The following is a 22,482-nucleotide window of genomic DNA, read 5'->3' on the forward strand; positions in this document are numbered from 1 at the left end:
ATTGTGTATTAAATGGTTAAAAATACAATAACTAAAAAGTAAAAGAATTAGACTTCAGGAGAGTCAGAAAGAAACTCAACCAGAAGATGATCAAAGACCCTTGCAGATAGAAAAACAGCCCATACCAAGGGATTTGGGTAACCCAGAGCTGAAGAAGATCAGGAAATGACTCTTTTTTGATGAGCTCCTGTAAGATAAGAAGTCAGTGTTGCCCTAAAGAGTCTTTAAGAGGAAAGAAAGAGAGAAATGGAAGAGGGGGTAGGAGGGCAGGAGGGAGGGAGGGAAGCAGGCAGGCAGGCAGAGAGGGAGGGAGGGAAGCAGGCAGGGAGGGAGGCAGGGAGGGAGGCAGGGAGGGAGGAGGGAGGGAGTGAGGGAGGGAGGGAGGGAGGCAGAGAGGGAGGGAGGCAGAGAGGGAGGGAGGGAGGGAGGGAGGGAGGGAGGGAGGGAGGGAGGGAGGCAGGGAATCAGGCAGGCAGGCAAGTAGGCAGCAGGGGATGAACTGGCTCAGCAGGTAAACAGCTCGCTGCACAAGCCTGAAAACCTGAGCTCCATCCACAGAACCCACATAACAGTAGAAGGAGAGAGTCTTTGTCACAAAGTTGTCCTCTGACCTTCACAAGTGTGCTGTGACACATGCCACTTCCCCATCACACATACAACCACAATAATAAATAAATAAAAAATAGTCAATGAAAGGAGCCACTCCATTATTTTTGTACATAGATCTCTTATGGCAAAATGATGTGCAGCTCAAAAGACATTGCCTCGCTACTAGAATCCCATTCAGTCATTAATAATAAGCTCACTCTATCATTATACTGTAAGAACACGTCTCGGAGATGATAACACTCAGGCTCCCATGCTCTCGTTCCATTTGTTGGGCTCCTGGAGCAAAAATGGTCATGGTCCACAAATCCACCCTTCCGGGATCCTGGTAGAACTGTACTAAGAGATAATACTATTCTCTTCCTCTGTGCTTCTCTCAAGTTATTAATGGAATGTTGGATTACCTCTGCTACATAACCCATTAATTCATCCTTATCCTCCACTACAGTTCTTTGTTCTCTTCATTTACACTCAGCCTTTGTCCCTTTGGGAGGACATTGGGTTTGGGTTTGACCCCTTATACTAGTTCCTCCTCCTCAGTCCTATTTATGTCTGCGGTGGAGGCACACAGGTGCAGAAACTCATGGCTATTTTTACTACCAGGCACATGTACATTCACACTTCACTCCAGTATTGCCAGATGGGACGGTGGCACTGTCAGCCACTTATCGAAATCTGGCAGAAGGTTTAGAACTACAGTTACAGATTCTTGTTTTGGAACCATCCCTACAGACAACAGGACTCAGTCCTACGTCCACTGTGTCAGATGTGAAAGGAAGACTGAGATGATGAACAGAAGGAGAGGTAAAGAAAAGAGGAAGAGGAGGGTGGAGAGAGGAAGGAAAGTCTGTTACTTGTCCCATAAGCTTTCTATCCCAGACCCTTGTTCCCAGATTGTTGTGGAATACTTGTACAGTATGTGAGGATGTGTTTCTGTGATTGGTGTAATATAAAGCTGAATGGCCAATAGGGAGGCAGAAGGGGATGTGTGGGATTTGCGGGAAGAGAAAGGAAGAGGAAGAGGAATCTAGATGCGCAGGGAGTCTCCAGGCAGACTCAGAGGGAGCAGGATGGGCAGTAGAGATGAGGTAACAAGCCATGCAAAAGAAGATTGATTTTAAAATATGGGTTAATTTAAGTTATAAGAACTAGTCAGGAACAAGCCTAAACTAAGGCTGAGCTTTCATAATTAATAATAAGTCATGTGTCATTATGGGTGAGCCGGCGGCCAAAGAAAAATCCAACTACACCAGGTCTATCAGAGGACAGAAGAACGCCCCATAGAAATACCTGGTCAGTCCCTCACATGCCATCCTCTACCTCTGTCCATTTTAGACAGTCAAATCCTTTTTTTATTCCACATTTAAAAAAAATTTTAAAGCATTTTTTATTAAAAAATTTTCATTTATTTTACATACAGTTTCCCTTCCCTCCTCTCCTTCCATTCCCTCCCCACCTCCCTTCTACCCCTCTCCCCATCCACTCCTCCCCAGTCTCCCTTCAGAAAGGGGGAGGCCTCCCATGGGAGTCAACAAAGCATGGCACATCAAAATGAGTCAGGACCACGCTCCTCCCTCTGTATCAAGGCTGGGCAGAGCAACCCAGCAGGGGGAATGGGTTCCCAAAAGCCAGCTCAAGTGTCATGGACAGGTCCTGATCCCATTGCTAGGAGTCCCACAAACAGACCAAGTTACACAACTGTCACACACATGCCTAGGTCAGTCCCTTGCAGGCTCCCTAGCTGTCAGTCCAGAGTCGGCCAGTTGCTGAAGAGGGAGAAAGGGAAACCAGAGAGGCTGGAGAGGAAGAGAAGGGACTGCATGTTGAGGCCGACAGGGAGGAGGCTTGTTAATGTGATCGGAAATAATGGAGGAATCATCTTGCTTGGGCTTCATAGCTAGGAGTTGTTTCTTCCTTATTTGGTTTATCCCAAAATGACATCACACCACATGATTCCTTTAAGATTACCTATGTTTAGATTTTTAACTATCAACCCCAGTGTTACAGATTTTTCAGATTTTTAACCTTACCCGATGTGCTTGCAAATCTTGAGGTAAGATTTATACCTTAGCAAAAGTTTTAGAGAGTTAGGACAATATCAAAAGAGTAAGAGATAAGTAGCCATAGTCTCCATTGGAAACTGTCCCTTTATTTTGTTTTGCTCTCCTTTCTCTGTCACACAGCACATGGCTCACCTGATATGGGACAAAGATTTTGAAGGAAAACTTATAAACAAGAGTACTTGGGTCTAGATGAGGGGAAGCCATTCCTCATCTCCAGAGGCAGCTTTGAGTTGAAGTGGGACAACATAAAAAACAAAAACAGTCTAATGCTACTCATACCTAAAAGATACCCGAATCCTTGGAAAACTGGATCTAGTATACTGAGAACAAGGAAGGCTTAGAGATAGGAAATGTTCGAGCCCTAGTCAAAGACAGAGGGCACTACAGGGAGGAGCTGAGAGATGCACCAGCCAGGGGGGAGTGTGTGCCAAGTACGTGCTGCGTGCTGCAGCTGGCCTATCCCTTTGCTTTCTGCCCCTCCTTCTAGGTCTGACTCCCCCAGATGCCACTTTGCAACATTCACTTAAAAAACAAACAAACAAACAAAAAAAAAAACAGGACATTTACACAGTGCATGCGTGAGGAGACCAGACAAAAAACAGACAGGGCTTGGAGAAGAGAAGCGAGAAAGCTTGAATGTAGGGAATGGGGAATCTCTTTCCATTTCTCAGATCATTCATAGTAGTTGTAAAGGTCCTGAATAATATTGGGATCCAGGGTACTGTTATGCAGATGAGAGAGCTGAGCAGACGCCATAACAGGCTGCTCAGTCTTCTATCAGAGATCAGGCCTCAGTTTCAGGTTCCTGAGACTGAGCAAGCAGTTTCTGAAAGAACCATGAAAAATGGACAATCAATCTCCAACGCCCCTCACAGCAGGGACGAGGGAGATGGCAACTACCAAGCCTGGGCCATTCCCTACAGTATCACAAGGCAATGACAAAATAGGGACAAATCCTCTTACCCCCGCACCCTTGGAACTTGACCAAACTTGCCCAAAGATGGTAAAACTATAGCTTTAGTCAGCCTCCGTTATTCCTAGCCAATTAGTAATATACTAACATAGTTGCTACTTGCTTAAGCCAATCAATGACATAACTGCCTTAGAATTCCTTTAGCTGTGTATAAAAGAAGCCTGCTATGTAGGTAAACATTTCTCTCCTGCCTGCCTGTTCCCAAATACCCAGGAGCCTCTTCTTAAATAATTGATTCAGAAGCTTAATATTACTTTTTAAATGCTCAGACGGTAGCTCAGGCTTATTACTAACTAGCTCTTACACTTAAATTAACCCATAATTCTTTTCATGTTTAGCTGTGTAGCTTGGTGCCTTTTCTCAATATGGTATTCTCATCTTGCTTCCTCTAGCTCTGGCTGGTGACTTCTGACTCTACCTTTCCTTTTCCCAGAATTCTCCTAGTCTGGTCGCCCTTCCTGCCTGGCTACTGGTCAATCAGCATTTTATTAAACCAATTTGAGTGACAAATCTTTACAGTGTACAAGAGTATTATTCCATAGCATTCCCCCTTTTTGTCTAATTAAAAAGGAAGGTTTTAGCCTTAATATAGTAAAACAAAAACAGTTATTAAGTAAGAATTACAGTAATAATATCCAATCCATGTACATTTGACAAAATTAGAGAAAATAATTGTCTTATTTTGGTGAGTCTCAAGTTTTGTATCTAATTTACTTTCTATTATAACTAAGGAAAACTATAATTTTAACTATTTAGTCTTCAACTCCATCAAAGACCCCAGAAGGGTGAAATTTTACCTAATGACAGGGATCTCAAGCTGCCTGGACAGTCACTCAAGGTTCATCTGCAATGTTGGGGCATCCATCTTGGGGCCAACAGGCCTAGTGTATCTGACAGACTTTTCTGTGAAGCAGGATATTCTGAAGGGCTATTCTATCTTGTCTTGGCAAAGTTTGGCAATCCTTTCTTTTGTGTCCTGCTTGTCCAATTTGGACAGCATACTCTCAGCGGTTGAGGCAAGAGCAGTTTCTTGTCCAGTGGCTAACTTTTGCCATGAAGAAAATAAACTCCATATGGAATGTCCTCAATGCCCATCATCCTCTTTGAAGTAATTGGTGCTACCAGGAGCAGACATGTCTCATTGTCGAGAAAAGTCTAAGTTCTCACAACATTTTATGTGCCATATTCTGTAGGTCTTTGATGTGCTTAAAGATTGCCTATCTATCTGAAATATATCTCTGTATGACCTTGAAAACATGACTGTGTTTTCATAGTTATAACATGATTATATGTTTGCTATTATAGATGACTATTAATCCATATTTCTTAATTATGTATTACATTTTTAAATGAGCTGCATAAATATAATATAAACAAGAGTAGAAATACATACACATACAGTAAAACAAAATTAACTTTAAATTTGTATCAACATATTAAAATACATACTAATATAAAATATGTAAGATTATAGTTTTTATTAAAGTAGATTTAATAATTTACCCTTTTTCCCATCATTTCTATATCATATTCCCCTTTCTTCTTTTAGAATGAGATTGACTATGGCCAATAATAATTTTTAATCAAACCCCCTAAACAAAGACAAACATCCATAATCCATTTGTTGGTAATGTGGGTGTAGTTTTCTAAGTTACTTCCTGCTGATTGGGGGTGTTAGTCTCATGGGAACCCTGAGAAAATTTAGGATTATGGTAAAGTCTTAATTGGAGTATTTTGTGTGAGATGGTTGGTCCATCTCAACCAGTAGCCTTGGAGCTGTTGTGAATGTTGGATCACCTGGGCCATTGTTCTCATCAGAGACCTTCCAGGGGGTCTTGCTTGATCAAACCTGATTTTCCTTAACACAGAATGAATCCACAGCCTCTCATTTCCTGTGGAAATAAAAGAGTAACATTTCCCCCAAAGTAACATATCTGTTGACTTCAATCTTGAAGTTAAGGCATTTACAAAATATATAGACTGGATAAATCCAGTAACATTTATAATCAAATGTCCCTTAGCAGCTGTTGCTCCTTCCTCAGCTGTCAAATAATTCAAAGACAACACAATAGCATACAGTATCCAGACTCTTTGTGTATTTTCCATCTTTACATGGCTTTTAAAAATATTACTTTACTCCCTTTTAAGGATTTTATTATTTTAAAACTATGTATTTCTTTTTTATGACTGTCTATACCTTCTCTTTACTCTCCCAAGCCTACATATATTTTTAAACACACTGTAAACTGTTTAGAAGTTTTGTTTTTTGAATCTGTATATCTTTACTGCATATCTCTATCTTTTTCTGACCACATGAGCATTTAAGCTGCTAAGTAGGCATGGCTAGGACTAAATTGGCAGCTTTGGTGGCTGACTCTGCCCTACTCCTAGGTTCCATGAGAGTCTAGTCTCATGGCAAAGGTAATGTTTACTGCCAGCTCTAAAAGCCATGTTTACTACTCCAACTCTGGGAAGTTTCTAAGTACATTCCACTACCAAGTAGCCACTGGCTGCTCATAAACACCATATAAATGTTTGGTAGCAGGGCCTCTTAAAAGAGCCACCCGTTTTTGCCACTAGCACCAAGCCAGGAAGCTGTCTCTTAAAGGAGCCATGCCTCTGCTAGCCACCAGCAAACAGAGCCCACCAGAGAAAAAGTGGTTACCAAGAAGCTGCGTTTGACTCCATTTTTGTATGTTTAAAATACTTTTTTAAGCTTTCTCAGGTTTTATGTGGAAATTCTTGCCCCATGTTGGGTGCCACATGTAAATGAAAGTTTCTGCCCACCAGCAGCTCCCAAATACCCAGCAACCATTTCCCAATTAATTGACTTAAAGGCTTAATATTACCTATAAATGATTGGCCAGTAGCTCAGGCTTATTACTATCTCTTACACTTAAATTAACCCATAATTTTTATCTACATTTAGCCACATGGTACCTTTCCTCAGTACAATATTCTCATCTTACTTCCTCTACATCTGGTAGTGACTCCTGACTGCCCTTCCTCTTCCCAGAATTCTTCTAGTCTGGTCACCCTGTCTATACTTCCTGCCTTGCTACTGGCCAATCAGCATTTTATTAAACCAATTTGAATGACAAATCTTTACAGTGTACAAGAGCATTATCCCACAGCAAGGTTGTCTTCAAACACTCCGGAGATCTACAGAATATAGCATTTAGGATGTTTTAATAATATAAGACATTTTGTGACAGTGAGACACGTTTGCTCCTGGCAGTACCAATCTGTTTTTAAAAAAAGATGATGAGCATTGAAGAACCTCTAAGAGGAGTTTGCTCTCAGTGTGGCAAAGTTAGCCACTGGGCAAGAAACTGCCCTTGCTTCCACTGCTGACAATATGCTGTCCAAGTTGGAAAAGCAGGACACAAAGGAAGTTGACTGCTGAACTTTACCAAGACAAGGTAGACCAGTATTTCAAAAAAGTCCTGCTTCACAGAAAAGTCTGTCAGATATTCTAGGCCTGTAGGCTAAAGATGGATGCCCCAATGTTGCAGAGAAACCTTGGGTTACTGTCCAGGCAGCCAGCTGTTGCTGTGGGATGTTCTGTATGTCCTGTGGGAGCCCTTCTTGGGTTCCTCGTGGCTTTACCCAGCAGGTCCGCATAAAGGATGATTAGGACCATGGGCCTGAGTGCAGGTGTCTGAGATGGTCTGTACTTGGCTGTGCTGGGGGATGGTCTGTATGTCAAGTTGTTCTAATTGATCAATAAATAAAACCTGATCGGCTGTGGCTAGGCAGGAAGGATAGGTGGGACTAACAGAGAGGAGAAATAAAAGGACAGGAAAGCAGAAGGTTGAGGCAGAAACACTGCAGCCGCCGCCATGACCAGCAGCATGTGAAGATGCCGGTAAGCCACCAGCCACGTGGCAAGGAATAGATTTATGGAAATGGTTAATTTAAGATAAAAGGAAATGGTTAATTTAAGATAAAAGGAAATGGTTAATTTAAGATAAAAGAACAGTTAGCAAGAAGCCTGCCACGGCCATACAGTTTGCAAGCAAAATAAATCTCTGTGTTTAATTGGTTGGGTCTGAGCGGCTGTGGGACTGGCGGGTGGCAGAGATTTGTCCTGACTGTGGGCAAGGCAGAGAAACTCAAGCTACAAGCTGTCTCTGTAATTTTTATAGTTTTGGAAGTTGCTTGCTCTGCACTTACTGTTTAATCACATAATATTTTATCCTTTTCAGGTCTTTGATGGAGTTGAAGACTAGATATTTATAGTTTTACAGTTTTCCTTGTTACCAAGTTCAGAAAAGAAACTTACAAAAGAGATGTAAAGTTCATAAAGGTTGAGAGACATAAAGCTTAAGTTTTTTATTTATGAAAATGTTTTAAGATCTAAAATGATGTTTTTAGATTGGTAATACAAGTTATGATAGGAAGTGATTTAGGTATAAATCTTTGGACTCACCAAGAGAGGAAAGATAATAGAGTACTTTCTTCAAAGTTGTTAAATACAAATAGACTGGGCATTGTGAGTGTAATTCTTACCTGATAATTGTTGTTATTATATATAGTTTATTGATGTTAGAGAAAGAGCCTTTCAGTGAACTAAAAGGGGTAGATGTTGGGATAATCATTTTGTACACTGTGTGAAGATGTCTCTGTTTTACCTCACCCGCCTAAGGCACCTTCTGATTGGTTTAATAAAGAGCTGAATGGCCATTAGCTAGGCAGGAGAGGATAGGTGAGACTTCTAGACAGAGAAAGGAACTCTGAAAAATAATCTGAGGCAGGAGATTCACCAGCCAGATGCAGAGGAAGTCAGACGTACTGTACCGAGGGGAGGTAATGAGCCATGTGACGGAATATAGATTAATATAAATGGGTTAATTTAAGTTTTAAGAGCTAATTGGGGGAAAGCCTAAGCTAAGGCCAAGCTTTCATAATTAATAAAAAAAATCTCTGTCATTATTTGGGAGCTGGAAGTCCAAAAAAAGTCCGATTATACTCTGTCCTATCCTTCTTCATCACTCTGCTTTAGAACAAACTCCTGCTCTGTCACATGGAATTCACAAATGTCTTAGTTTGCTTTCTGTTACTGTGATAAACACCATCACCAAGAGCAACCTGGGGGTAAAGGAGTTTATTTCAGCTTACAGTTGTAGTCTATCCTTCAAGGAAGTCAGATGAACTCAGAGTAGCAATCTGGGGATAAGAATTAATGCAGAGGCCATGGAGGAGTGCTGCTTACTGGCTTGCTCCTCATGCCTTGCTTGCCCAGCTTGCTTTCTTATAGAACCCAGGACCACCTGCCCAGGAGTGGCACCACCCACAATGGGGTGGGCACACTCACATCCATCATTAATCAAGAAAATGCCCCACAGCCTTGCCCACATGCCAATCTGATAGAGGCATTTTCTCAATTCATATTCCCTCTCCCCAAATAATCTTGACCTGTTTCAAGTTGCCAAAAAAAAAAAAAAAAAAAAAAAATTAATCAACACACATTTGTTTTCTAAAAGGCCTGGCAGTACACATCCATAATCCCAGCATTCAGGAGGCAGAAATAGGAGATTTGTGAGTTCAAGGCCAGTCTGAGACACTGTATACAATTTTACTACTACTAATAATAATAACAATAATAGTAGCAGTAGTAGTAAGAAAATAAGGCAGTTAATGGTACAGAATGCATTTTTGCTGAGAAAAATTAAAAAGAGGAAATACAAATAGTTTTTGTGGTACTAGATGTTGAACTAGATGTTTGTGCATGCTAGGCAAGTATTCTGCCACCCTTCTTTTTTACTCTTAATGACCCAGGAGCTCAGGAAGTTGACCAAGATCTCCTGGAGCTAGCGATTCCTTTTATGCAGCTGCCTGAATAGCCGGGTTTAAAAGATTGCAACACCATACCCAGCTAGAGAAAGAAAAGCTTTTCATGACTTCCATGTGATAGAATTATCCTCATGCACAATTACTAAAATGGATAGGACAGATCTCTAAGACTGAACAAATTAGAGGGGGACTATAAGGATGCTAACGAGGTGGCCCTGAGAAGCTGCTCTGTGTCTCAGAGTGTCCCTGATATCTGCAGCACACTGTCAAATGCCACTGTGGATTCAGACCCCAACCTTTCTTGGCTAGTAGAGATGCTTTTCACTGTTTGCAACAACAGAAGGGTGGCTGAAGAGGATAAAAAAAAAAAAAAAAGAGGGGGGGAGGGTGGACAGCAAACATTCTTGCTGAAAGTCACCCTGTGGTCCCCTTCGGGGAATTCAGTAGGAAGAGGCCACTTCAAGCATGACTTCCTGAATTCATCAATCATATAAAGAGGGCACGAAACCCAAAAAATATTCTCTCTCTGTCTCTCTCTCTTCCTCCGTGTGTGTGGGGGAGTGTGGTGTGGTGTGGTGTCTGTGTGTGGTGTCTGTCTCTCTGTTTCTCTGTCTCTGTTTGTGTGTGTGTGGTGTCTGTGTGTGTGTGTGTGGTGTGGTGTCTGTGTGTATGTGTTTGTGTGTGTGTGTGTGTGGTGTCTGTGTGTGTGTGTGTGTGTGGTGTGGTGGGTGTCTGTGTGTGTGTGTGGTGTAGTGTCTGTGTGTGTGTGTGTGTGTGTGTGTGGTGTGGTGCGGTGTCTTTGTGTGTGTGGTGTAGTGTCTGTGTGTGTGTGTGTGTGTGTGTGTGTGTGTGTGTGTGTGTGGTGTCTGTGTGTGTGTGTGTGGTGTGGTGTGGTGTCTGTGTGTGTGTGTGTGTGGTGTGGTGTCTGTGTGTGTGTGTGTGTGTGGTGTAGTGTCTCTCTGTGTGTGTGCAGTGTCTGTGCAGTGTCTGTGCAGTGTCTGTGTGTGTATTAAAGTAGAAAAAGGATCACGAGAGGAAAGGAAGAGATCTCAAGGGAGGGGGAAAAAGAGGGAAACGTAAGTTCAAGTTGCTCTTAGCTTCTTAGATTCTGTAAAAGGGACAACATATATTTGGGTGTGTTAATAAACACATGATTTGAAAGCAGAAGAGAGACTCTGGGGAGAAGGAAGGCCACCACCTGGAGGAAGAAGTGGGCCCAGGGTGGGAACAGTGTGTAAAGAAAGCAAACAAGAACAAAGCATGTGTATGAAAAGGCCAGAAGGAAACCCATTGCTTTGCATGCCAAAGCTTGGATTTTTAAAAATAGACTCAAGTGAATCTAATAATATAGAGCTCTATAAACAGGGACCAAAACTCACATAAAACCAAGAGTAGAGTAGTAAGCAGTGCCAGGCAGCCGATTGGTCTGCTTACATGGTTTTCATCTTATGACTGATTCTATTCCTTGTTGTTAGAGCCTAAAATCACATTTGTATCAGAAGACACAAAAGTAAATTTCCCTTTTGCTTTATCCTCTCACTCAGCCTGCTTGCCTGCTTTGGAACACAGTCAAAAGAGCGATGTGTGGTGAACAATGCCTTGGAGAACCCTGAGAGACGCTCCAGAAGAAAGGCAGAGGGCCTTTTACATCAGGGGCATTTTGTTCCCGGCGTTGTTCTTGGACACGATTTCGTGTTTCCTGTGACAAATATTTACATTCCATTTATAAGACGTGTTTATTCTTCTTGGATGTCAGAATGTAGCTATAGAACCCAGTCTGGTGAGTGTGCCGTGAATCTGGATATGGCTTCTGCCTGGCTTTTGTGCTTCCCCAGATATAATTTATACTGCTGTGCCAGGCAATTGCTCTGTCCTGTGAAAGTTCTGGGAAAGGGCTGCTCTGTCAATATTTAGTATGTGTTAACCGGTGTTTGTTAATGTGTTTTTCTGAACTCAAACAACCTTCCTTGGATCATTGCTTTCTTTGTTATATTCCTGTATAAAAGTCAACTGAAACTGAAGTAAGGTTGTCTACAGCATTAGACTGTAGTCTGCCCCATTCTTTCAGGTCCTCAGATCCCAGGTCCAGCAGACAAGGACTGCACAGGTTGATGAAAGTTGATAGCCTAATGTTTTGAAAGGAATTTCCCCAGGACGTTAAATATATTTTCTGGGCTATTTAAATGAGGAATTTGATGTGCTTTAACTACTGTACTGAAACAATTATAAAAGGAACTCAGGCTATGGAATCAGCTGTGGTATTAAGATTTATCTCACTTTAACCACAGGGGAGTATTACTCTGAGGAGGACAACAAGGTGTCCATCCACTCAGAAGTAGTCTAAGAAGATTAATCTCCATTCCCTTAACCTCTCAAGAATGAGGAGTGAGGGCTGGAGAGGTGGCTTAGGGGTTAAGAGAGCTTACTGTACAATCATAAGGACTGGAGTTCAGATCCCAGCACCCATACAACCAACTGAGCATCCCACATATGCAGTTAACCTCAGCTCTGAGTGTGGCAAAGACAGGAGGGTTGCTGGGACTTGCTGACTTCCAGCCATGCAAGAAGACAGGAGCCCTAGATTCAAGGAGAGACTCTGCCTCAAAGGAATAGTCTGAGACCATAGAGAAAGATACCTGATGCCCTCTTCTGGCCTTTGAGAGTGTACATACCTGCACACCTTACATACAGACACACATAGAATAGAACAGAACAGAATAGAATAGAGCAGAATAGATAGATATATGCATACATACATACATACATAAAAATGGATAGATACATACATATATACATACATACTTAGATAAATATATGGATAGATGGATGGATGATGGATGGATGGATAGATAGATAGACAGACAGACAGACAGACAGACAGATAGATAGATAGATAGATAGATAGATAGATAGATAGATAGATAGAGAAACTTCACAGCTTCTGTGTTTCCTTCTGATCTCCCCCAGCCATCCTGTTTGTCTACCTCCTTCTCCACAGACCACAGACCAGCTATTGGACTCCTGACTCCTCTTCCTCAGGGAGGCAATAGAAACCTGAGCCTCATTTCCCCAAGCAAACCAAAAAGTACAAAATAGCCCTCAAATCTTCCCCTACCTTTCTGTCTTAAAGACATTTGTTTGCTGGGTGGTGATGGTGCACACCTTTAGTCCTAGCACTTAAGAGGCAGAGGCAGGTGGATCTGAGTTTGAGGACAACCTGGTCTACAGAGTGAGTTCCAAGATGATCACAGCAACACAGAGAAACCCTGTCTTTAAAAAGAAAAAAAAAAGACATTTGTTGACTTGCCTTGTCTGAGAGTAGATCCTAAGACATATATTTCACAAGAGATACTGTGCTAAAGTCAGGAGAAAGAAATGCGCACAGACAGACCAAGGCAGGCTTGCTGGGTTTTCCCACTCCATTTATTATCCAATTAGATCAAATATTTTTTGTTGTTCTTGTTGAAACACATTGGACAGTAGTGTCCACACTTGAGTTGTATTGATACCATGAAGTCACCAGGAAAATTCTGATCACTTCCTCCATCTGACTTTCATTTTCTTTCTCATTGTATTATTTATGTGTATGTATGTGTGCTTGTGTGCAAACACATGTCATAACACACATGTGGAGGTCGAAGGACAACTTTCGACAGTCAGCTCTCTCTTGTACCATGTGGATCAAACTAGTCAGCAAGCACCTTTCCCTGCTGGCCTCTGGTACCTGTCTCTTCAGTTCATTTTTGCTGCACAGTCTAGCTCCTAATGACATGTAGTCTTCATCCATCTCCTCAAAGTCCAACCCTGTACCTGGAACATTCTCTGTTCCCTCTGCACATATTTAGCACCCTAACCTCCCAGCTCCCAGTCCATCATCATCAAGAAAGACTCCCCAGAGAAGGTGAGATCCACTCCAGGCATGACAACACCATGGCCTTTTCCTTAGCGTGACACAGTAAATGTCATTATTTGGTTTTTTAACTATGATGTTGATGAATTTCTCCATTCCCTAGAAAGCTGTCAGCCATATGTATACACGAGTCTACATGATGACTCCCCAACCTGACACACAAAAGAATTTTAATAAGTGTTATTTGAAAGAATTGGTGACCATTTTGCCTAATACCATGAAACCTTCTCTGGAACCTTCATTTTAAATCTAATGCCATTCCTCAGGGTCTCTTCACAACAGTTGCATGCTTATTTGAAAAAACTAAAAGTTAACAAAATGTTACATTTGACTTTCTAGAATTCAAGGGTTTAACAGAAGGTACCCCAAATGCTGGCTAGGGAGTGTTCTAAAAGATTGCTTGTGTTGTGTTTGATACTCCCCAACAGAAAGAGAAGGCAGGTGGCACATTGTTCTGACAAATCTTATCCAGTGAAGGATTCAACATTTTTTTTTTTTTTTTTTTGATTTTTCCAGACAGGGTTTCTCTGTGTAGCTTTGCGTCTTTCCTGGGACTCACTTGGTAGCCCAGGCTGGCCTCGAACTCACAGAGATCCACCTGGCTCTGCCTCCCGAGTGCTGGGATTAAAGGCATGCGCCACCACCGCCCGGCAGGATTCAACATTTTATTGATAGGTGTTTTAAGACTGATTGCATTCTGTTGTTGTTTGTTTTGAGAACAGGGGTCTCAAACAGTAGTCAAAACTGGCCAAGAACCCCCAATCCTCCTATCCTCTTTGAATCCATGAATTCAATTACCTCTGAGTCCAGAACACCCTCAGGTCCAGACTGTGAGTTCTCTAAGCCCTGGAACCCTTGTTCAGTATCTCTCTTGGCTGACACTGACTGTGCTCCTGAGCAAAGCACAGACTATTAATATGGCACCAGAAGGAACTGTCTGGAGCTATGAAGAGCAGATGGCAGCTGATTGGAAGTAAGAGAAGTGCCCAGAGACTGCCTGGGGAGAGTGGATAGTGGAGAGCATGTGGATTGCAGAGAGCAGACTCTGGAAGACAGAGTAGCCAGAGCAAGCAAGGTATGGACACGAGGCAGGCTGTTCGAGCAAGTACCTTAGTTAGTTGCCTACCCGCTGTTCCTAAAGTAGACACTGCTGTATCTTCAAAGATAATTCCAGTATCATCAACTCTGCCGCCAAGAACTCTCAGTTCTTCTCCCTAGTCACAGACAAACTACTAAAAATGTAAACCCTTGAACTTGATGTGGTAATATGTACCTGTAATCTCAAAGCTGGAAAAATGGAGGCAGGAGGATTAGGGGTTCAAGATAATCCTCGCCTACATAAGGGATTAAAGCCAGCTTAGGTTACATGACAACCCATCTCAACAAACAACTGCCTAATATACAGAGAGATAGATAGATAGATAGATAGATAGATAGATAGATGATAGATAGATAGACAGATATAGGTATAGATATAGATACCCTTAATTGAATAGAATAAAATGTAAAGCATACCTTTGCTCCCTTTTGAGTAGAAAATGGTCACAGCAACAGAGGAGCTGGTTAGAGAATGTCAAAAGAACCAAGCCCAGAATTTCTTTTAAATGATTTTTACAACCAGCAGGGATGCAGCCTGGAAATCTTAATATGCTTGATTAGAAATTTGATTTGATTTTCTTGTGGCCGGAAAGTCTTTTCAGAAGCAATTACGAATGTAGGAGGGAAGTCTTAAGTTCCTCTGCAGACACAGAGGCTGAGCAGGCTGCTGTGACTACTGTTCATCTGTGCGTGTCTGCAACTTGCTTCTTTCCCAGCTCCACCAATTAGACACCAGCCAGGGGGTTAGGAACTTCAGATAAACTGAATCCGCTGCCAGGTCAGAGCGAGGATGTGTGTGTGTGTGTGTGTGTGTGTGTGTGTGTGTGTGTGTGTGTGTGTGTGTGTGTGTGTGCTATAGATAGGTGAATGTGGTCTAACAGAAGAAAACCCTGAGGAGAACTTTATCTACACCCCCCGCCCCAAACTGCTGTGCTTTTCTGGAAGTGAGTCAGTCTACCACAAACATGTTTAGTTGTATTGGGAAAAGCATTCACAGCTGCGAGTCTGGGGCATAGAATTTAGTTCTAGGCTCAATGACTTCTGATCCCCTTGATGCTCTGATTAGCACACTTCTGTCTTGCTAGTACCGAGGGCTTAGAGTCCAAGCCTAGATCTCAGGAGACACCTCTGTTTCTCACCAGTCTACTTCCTCCATTTGACAAAAATCCCTATTTCAGTTCTTGAAAAGGTATTTTTATGGTCATGTCAACAAATATAATAGTGTCAAGAAATAGCTGGTATCCTGTCTCCCATTCTAATTTAAAAAATTCAGCTCAGGTGCTCTTACTGAACTCCACTAGGCAAGCGTGGTGGTCCATATCTGTAATCCTAGTGCTTCGGAGGCTGAGGTGGGAGAATTACCATGCACTTGAAGGCAGCCTGGGCTACAATGAGTTCTAAGACATCCTGGGCTATGGGGTAAAACACCATCTCAACAAATAAATAAATAAATAAATAAATAAATAAATAAATAAATAAATAGAATGACAAAACAGAACAAGGGGCCATAGTAAAACCTTGTCTCAATAAACCAATTTATTAACTAACAAACTAACTAATTGATTAATTAATTAATACCAAAACAGAACTATGGCTAGGGAGATGGCTCACTGAGTAAAAGCACTTGCTCTGCAAGCCTGCCTGGTAAACTGAGTCCAGATCCCACCACCCACATCAAAAGCTTCATTCCATAGTCCATCACTCCTATGAGGTGGAAGGTGGAGACAGGAAAGCATCCCTGAATCTCTTGGGCCACCTTAGCCTGGAGCGTGAGGAGAAGCAACAGAAACAATGAGGAATCCCGTGTGGACAAGGAGGATGGTGAGAACCAACTCCCCAAAGTTGCCCTCTGACCTTCACATGTGTTCCATAGCACAGCATCCTTCATACCCCCAATGCACCAGGTCTGTCATCCCAGCACTCAGTAGGCTGATACAGGAGGATAGCCAGGCAGCTTAGACCACAAAACGAGATCCTGTCTCAGGACAATGCAACAAAGAAATAACTAATACTCCATTCCTAAGTTGTCTTTCTCCTGACTCCTGGGAACCTTGTGAGAGCCCGTTTTCAGGTTCCTCGTGGCTTTACCCAGCAGGTCCTCATAGAGAGGATGATTAAGGTCATGGGCCTGAGTGCAGGTGTCTGAGATGGTCTGCACTTGGCTGTGTTGGGGGAGGAGGTCTTTCGCTCCACCCCTTGGCGTCTCTATAAATACCCTGGGGCAGAGACAGTCGGGCCCGTTGGAATAGGTTCCAGGCCCTCTGGAGGCTATCCTGTATTTTCTATCTGTTTATCTCCACAATCTAAATCCTTCTATCTAATATTTCCTGCTGCTCGCACTCAAGAAAACTCTGGGGAGCTGTGGGGTTGGTGGGTAAACGCCCCACAGACCCTCCAAACTTCCACTTTAAAAAAAAGGCTAATAATGAGTTCTCCATATATTTTATTTACATGCCTCTTGCCTCTCTAGCGACATTTTACATTTCTGATTGGACTGTAAGTTTGTAGTTAGATTATGAGTCTTGCTCTCTAATTAGATTGCCCCTGTAATTAGATTGTTGGCCCTGGAAACGCAGCTTGGCTCCTGCCTTTACCACAGTGCTTAAAATGACATAGGAAACAGCCTGACAGCAAGTCTCCAGCAAAAACAAAAGGATGGTTTCAACGACATCTCCAGCTCCAGAAATGTCCATCGGGATGGAAGACAGGAGACCATTTAACCTTAGAATTCTTCTGGCCAGTGCCTGGCCCCCAGCTTCCACGTCTTCTCTCAGTCGAGGCCTTTCAAAATTCTTGCTCCCCGATGTCCCTTCAGTGTCACGTGACAATTTTTACGTCCATTTATTAGTTTCTTGAGTCAAAGTCTCACTCTGTAGTTCAGGGTGGCCTCAAACTCACGACACTGCTCGGGCTTCAGACTCCCCGGTGCTGAAATATCAAGTGGAAGCCACCACATGGCATTTTAAAAGTAACCATTTGAACTCCTTACAGAAAGGTTCTCTAATCTCATGTGTGTGCCTTTCTGCTGTTTGTGTTTTTGTTTTTATGGAGATGCACAGCCATGCAGCTACCTCCCACGCCCAAAGATGAGGCAGGGGGCTCGAGAAGTGGTTCAGCACCTTAGAGGTCTTGCCGCTCCTGCAAAGGACCTGACTTTGGTTTCCAGCCCCATGTCGGGTGGCTCACAACCATCTATAACTGCAGCTGCAGTGAATTTAACGCCCTCTTCCGACCTCCACTGGTACTTGTACACATGTGGCTTATATACACAGGGACGTATATACATATATACACATAAATTTTAAAAACAAATCAATCTTGTTTCCCTTCTAAGAGCCAACACACCCCTCCCAGTCAGCTCCCACCCAGAGAGTGATCATCTAATCCTGACGCTGTAGGCAGTGATGCCTGCTCTTGAATTTTAGGTAACTATCCTCACTCAGTTGCTTGTCCTCCAGTCTGGCCTTCTCTCCTAGCATTATGACTATGGTGTTCACCAATACCACATACAGAGCAGTGGGTTGTTCTCGTCACTGTTGGAGAGCGTTACATTGTATAAACAGACAGTGTTTCGTTTCTTTGTTCTCTACATCATTTCGTTTCTCTGTTCTCTACTGTCAGATATTGGGGCTCTTCCTTGCTTTTGACTGTTGTTGTTGGATATTACCCTCTTTGTCCACAATGTTTGGTGGACAAAGTACCCATTTATGTTGGGAATGTACCCAAGGGTGGAAGCCCTGACCAAACAGCAGATGCACAGTAAGCTTTTATAGGTGTTGTCAACCCATTTTCCACGCCTACCAATAAATGAAAGGGATACCTGCTGTAGTCTCTAAAGTAAAAGAGGGTACTTTATTTTCGATATTGCAGGAAGACATTTGAGAGATTTTTAAACCTTTTTAGGAACAGTTTTTAAAATATTTAAATTTATGAGGCTATGGGACATTTTAAGTTTATAAAATGTTCTATATTGTTAACATTTGGACTTAAAATAAAAGGCTGGGCCGGGTGGTGGTGGTGGTGGTGGCGGTGGCGGTGGCGGTGGCGGTGGCGGCGGCGGCGGCGGCGGCGGCGGCGGCGGCGGCGGCGGCGGCTCACGCCTTTAATCCCAGCACTCGGGAGGCAGAGCCAGGCAGATCTCTGTGAGTTCGAGGCCAGCCTGGTCTCCAAGGCGAGTTCCAGGAAAGGCGCAAAGCTACACAGAGAAACCCTGTCTCAAAAAAACAAACAAACAAACAAAAACAAAACAAAAATAAAATAAAAGGCTAAAAATTAGGGTCACAGTCATAAGCACCAAATACTAACCAGAAATTGAGATGTTCATTTCTTGTGATGCAGCAAGACAATGACCTAAGCAATCTGGCAAAGGGCTTGGAACAGTTTCTGACCCCATGAGTCTCGATCCTTTGGGGGATAAAAAAAACTTTTTACATTGGTAGTTTAGGACCACCTATATGTCAAGTATTTGCATTGAGATTCATAACAATGACAATACTGAAGTTATAAAATAGCAACAGGAAAAATTTTGTAATGGGGGATTACCACAACATGAGGAACTATATCAAAAGGTCAAAGCCTTGGGAAAGTTGAGAACCAGTGGCTTGGGGAATGTTTCTCCTTACTCAAGGTCTGTTCAGGTTTAAGAATGTATGTCTAGCCTCTTTGTCTTTGCTAAATTTGTTAAGCTTAAGCTATTTGGATAAACGAAGTCATATAAATGTTTTATATTGATACTAAAAGGAGCTTCAATTGAGAAATTGTTTTAAGGCTCATACTTAACAGAGATAAAACTATGAAGTCCTTTTCCCAAGGTCAGGCATTTAGATAAAGCTCCCATCCCCTCAAGGGCTTGGAGAAAGTTCCTGCTTGCTAAAAAGGGAGTCACCCTCCTTATCTCTGGTAAAAGGAACTTAGGGTCCTTCATTAACATACGGCTATTTTGTTTTGGTTTGTTTACTGAACCCTTATTTGATACTAGAAGAGCTTCAATTCAAAAATCATTTTTAAGACTACTTATTGTAGACTATTAGAAAATGCAAGTAAATAGTCATCTTATAAATCAAGTTCTTTAATTGTAGTCATGCTAAGTACTGATATAATTACTTGCAGGGATAAGCTTTACTTAATCCCTTGTATATGTTTTCAGGGTTGAGCTTAAAACAAGTAACTAGAAACAAAGTTTGTCTATTCAGATATACCTGGAAAGCCCTCAACTACTTCAGAGATTTGCACAATATGGCATTTAAAATGTTGATTTAAAAGCTTATTATATCAGACAGACTCCCAGATCCTAGCAGTGACCCAAGGTCTCCAATAAAGATTATGGGACACCATGATGTCCCCACCTGGATTATGGCAACACTGAACACAGAGTGAGATGCCTCAATGCAACATCTGCTGCCAGGACTTGGCCCAGACTGTGGACAAGCAGCAGGGCACTGAAGAAGTGACTGCACCCCTTTTACCTAGACAAAGTAAGATCAGTATTCCCCATGTCCCTCTTCCACAGGAAAATACGTTCCCCTTATGGGCCTAGTGGCTGAAGATTGATCCTGTTCTGATACTTCTGCCTCTAATGCTATGGAGACCTGGGTATGGACTGGTCCCTGTCATTTTTTTTATAGATTTGGAAGCTGCATGGTCTGCACTCAGATTTGTCCTTCTCAGGTCTCTGATAGCATTGATGGCTAAGCTAGCTATAACTCTGTCAGCTTGGCAGCATCAGACAAGAAGATCATTCCACAAGGCTATAGCCAGCTTGTTAGCTCATTTTTAAGAAAATATTCTAGTATATGAAAATTTGAATAAGTCATAAAAGTTTAAATATGGGTTTGAACAAAAAAGGTCTGAAGATATGAAAGTCTATGGAAGTTTTGAGAGTGTAAGAATGTTTTAAGATATTTAAAGATCTGAGGATATGAGAGCATATAAGCTTTGAGGATCTCAGAAAATGATTTGAGATATAAATGCAAGTTGTGAAAATATAAATGAGTGATCTAGATTATGAGAAATGTTTCAGATTGCTTTCCCTTCTATGATATAAAAGTTCAGAGCTTAACATTTAATAGAGCTCTGATAAGTTGGCAGAGCAGTGACTACTTACTGTTCAGTCACAAGCTCAAAATTTTAGATTTGTCTTGGTTATCATCTAAATACAAACTTAGTTTATATTTAGTGCTTCTCATCAGGACAAAGAAATCTCTGTCCAATCTATATCTGGCTCTTTGGACAGAAGGAAAATGCACATGCTTTTAACCTAAACCTATAGGTTTTGCTAGAACTCATTAAAGGTATGGATCTACTTCTGCTATTTTACAGATACTTATTACCTGCTTTGTCTATGATATGGATTTCAGTACAGATAGGTAATGCTAATGTATCTAAAACTTTTATGTCATTTTGTAAGATAATTCATATAGACCTCAGAGGATTAAAAGAAACATAAAACTTGGATTCATTTCACAGAGGTTAGAAGGACTCCAGATTAATATAGCTTCAATTTTCCCCACTTGTCTATTCCTAAGGATGATATTTTCCTCTTTCTTGGTCTTGGGACTCCTGCTCTTCCAATTACTAAGACTATGGGCCTAAAAGTTCCCAATAAGTTCATAAAATTTAACTTCTGTTTCTACTCTAAATTTCTCTGAACAGATTTCCACTTGGCTGGCAGACACCTCCAAGCTTTGGTCAATTACACTGCTTCAAACAACTATGAGCTCTGGACTTGCTAAAAGCTGACATGGACCAGCCCAGCCAGTGTGATTGTGCTCTGTCTTCACAGCTGAATCAGATAACCACATACTTCTGACAAATGCCCCATTGCCCAGCCTTTGACTAGCCTTTCAGCCTTTGACTAGCCTTTCAGCCTTCTTGGGCCCTAACAACAACACCCCAGTGTCAGATCAAAGCAGTTCCAGAAGAGAATACATCATCCCATGCTCCTTGCCCAAAATAAGTTGAAATGCTAGGTTAAAAAGGAAACTCCCTGGCATAAGGGACAAAATGGCCAACTATAATGCTCATTTATGTAGCAGGAAAATAGGTTCAGAGTTGTATGGAGGCCCACAAAGGTTTCCTAGTGAGATCTGAGCTTGCTTTACCCAGCAGGGCTGCATTAGAAGATTGCTTGACCATGTGCATGGTTACTAGGTGATTAGAAGGATCTACACTTGGCTGAGCTAGGGGAGGTCTTTGCTCCACCCCTTGGCATTCCTACAAATAGCCCTTTAGAAGAGACAGAAGGGGACAGTGGATAGCCTCCTGAGGCTATGCTGTGTTTCTATCTGTTTCTCTCCCATTTATCCTTCTATCTAAATATTTCTCACTTCTCCCTCCTCAAGAGTAGGGGGGGTTGGGAGTTGGTCTCCCCCAGAGTTGTCAACTGATGAATTTATTAACTAAAATTGTTCTGCAATAAGATAAAGCACTTGACCTTTTTGTGCAGAACCAAAGAGATATTATATGCCCTTAAGAAATTATTATTTCTATATAAATCATTCAAGATTATAATCTGGCTGTACTCAAAAATCAGAACTATAGGGCTTTAAGAATAGCAATAGTTACAGATGTTGCTGCCCTAGAAAAATCTGTTAGCTAATGGTTCTTAGGTCCCAGTACCCGTGAACCTCTAGGCAGATAGGACTCATGGTTGAGTCCTGTCATTGGTACTTGTGAAAGGGGGAATATGGAGGGCCCAAAACAGCTTGACCACAAGATGCCATGACAGGCTTAGAGGCCCAGACACAGCTGCTGTGACAGGCTTACTGGAAGGCAACACCCAGATCCAGGGAAAGCTATAAGCTGACCCTACCCAGAGGGGGCCTGCATCTAAAGGTAAATAACTGACATTGCAAACATTCCCAGCACACACCTATATCCTAGACAAATGTCAGTCAGTCATGGTCTGTAGTAGGTAGCCATTCCAGCCTTGATCTGGAAGTTCCAACCCCCATTGAGGCTTTGGTAACTGTCATGCCTACAAAGCTACAAAGTGGGGCCAAGAGAGGACCCTGAAGACCTGAGATCCAGATTCACTG

General features: G+C 42.1%; 1 protein-coding gene and 1 long non-coding RNA gene across 5 annotated transcripts in view; one reads left to right on the forward strand and one right to left on the reverse strand.

The window, feature by feature from the left end:
• LOC114700822 (cytidine monophosphate-N-acetylneuraminic acid hydroxylase) overlaps nucleotides 1-22,482 on the reverse strand; it is a 141,819-nt gene that overhangs the window by 65,654 nt on the left and 53,683 nt on the right. Inside the window, exon 1 of one of the 4 annotated variants that reach the window (XM_037205870.1) lies at nucleotides 14,864-15,256. The exons of the other annotated variants lie outside the window; for them this stretch is intronic. The gene's annotated coding sequence lies outside the window, so the exon portion shown is untranslated. Of the gene's footprint in view, nucleotides 1-14,863; nucleotides 15,257-22,482 lie in introns of those variants that run through there. 4 annotated transcript variants of the gene reach the window in all.
• LOC119088034 lies at nucleotides 1,116-21,573 on the forward strand. Its single transcript, XR_005091592.1, has 3 exons — nucleotides 1,116-1,410; nucleotides 10,983-11,218; nucleotides 21,098-21,573. It is a non-coding gene; the product is annotated as an uncharacterized LOC119088034 (long non-coding RNA).

Source organism: Peromyscus leucopus, chromosome 5 (genome assembly GCF_004664715.2).
Source record: "Peromyscus leucopus breed LL Stock chromosome 5, UCI_PerLeu_2.1, whole genome shotgun sequence".
Classification (NCBI taxonomy): domain Eukaryota; kingdom Metazoa; phylum Chordata; class Mammalia; order Rodentia; family Cricetidae; genus Peromyscus; species Peromyscus leucopus.